Genomic DNA, 1,029 nt, shown 5'->3' with positions numbered 1-1,029 from the left:
AAATGCGAAAATCCTGTGGAGCGATAGCTACTTTCTATTCTCTGTATATAAATACTTAAGCAGGAGAAAGTTCACAAATTTTGCTTCCTGTAGGCGTAGCTGAGTGTTAAGAAGATTGCTTCCCGACTACATGGTCCCAGTTTCAGTCCCACAGCGTTCTACTTTCGGTAAGTGTTCTACTATAGCCTTGGACCTATAATAGAAGAGATTTGGTAGACGGACAGTGGATGAAGTCAGCCGTGTGTGTGTGTGTGTGTGTGTGTTTATGGCTGCTAGCGTGTGTCTATATATTTGCGTGTGTGTGTATTCGGGTGTGTGTGTGTGTGTTTCTTTCATTTGTTTTGTTCTGACATTCCCTGAGAGTCGAGAGTGAATTAGAAAAAGTTTCCTGTGTCACACATGTCATTTCTTAATCTCATCCGGAATCCAGCCTCGTTTATTATTTCCTAATATAAGGTAAAGTAAATTTAAAGAAAAAGGGATGTAATGAGAGTTATGTCCCTTACACTATTACTTCTATTTCTGTTCGTATGCCTGTGTACGCGCTCGTATGTGATATACACTTGTTATTTTCGTCATGATTTGCGTGTTGATAACATCCTGATTATATTTCATCTCTCTCACTGCTCGGACACAATTATATAACAAGAATCTCTCACAGACCTTCACAATCTCCTATGTTGTATGAGTGAACCGGAGCAAAACTTTGACGAGCGATATTACGTGTTGATTCTTTTTGAGTAACTATGAAGTTGGGACATTCTTCAGATATTCAACCCACTGCTTACGTCCCGAGGAGATATGGAAATGGTAAATCTCCGAAAAAAAAATAATAACCAAGAGGAATAAACAAAAATAAAATCGTAGTGTACTAGCCGGTTGTTTTGTGTGATAGAAAGTGAGGTGCCAGTGTATTATGCGATCGACATTAGTTGAAATGGTATAGTTTGTGATTTACACCGACTTTGCGATTTACATTTAAAATTCGTCTATTTACTTGACTTCCGGTTTCCTTGGTATATAAATTTA

Source organism: Octopus bimaculoides, chromosome 29, assembly GCF_001194135.2.
Source record: "Octopus bimaculoides isolate UCB-OBI-ISO-001 chromosome 29, ASM119413v2, whole genome shotgun sequence".
NCBI classification, from domain to species: Eukaryota; Metazoa; Mollusca; class Cephalopoda; order Octopoda; family Octopodidae; genus Octopus; species Octopus bimaculoides.
This window is presented reverse-complemented; position numbering follows the sequence as displayed.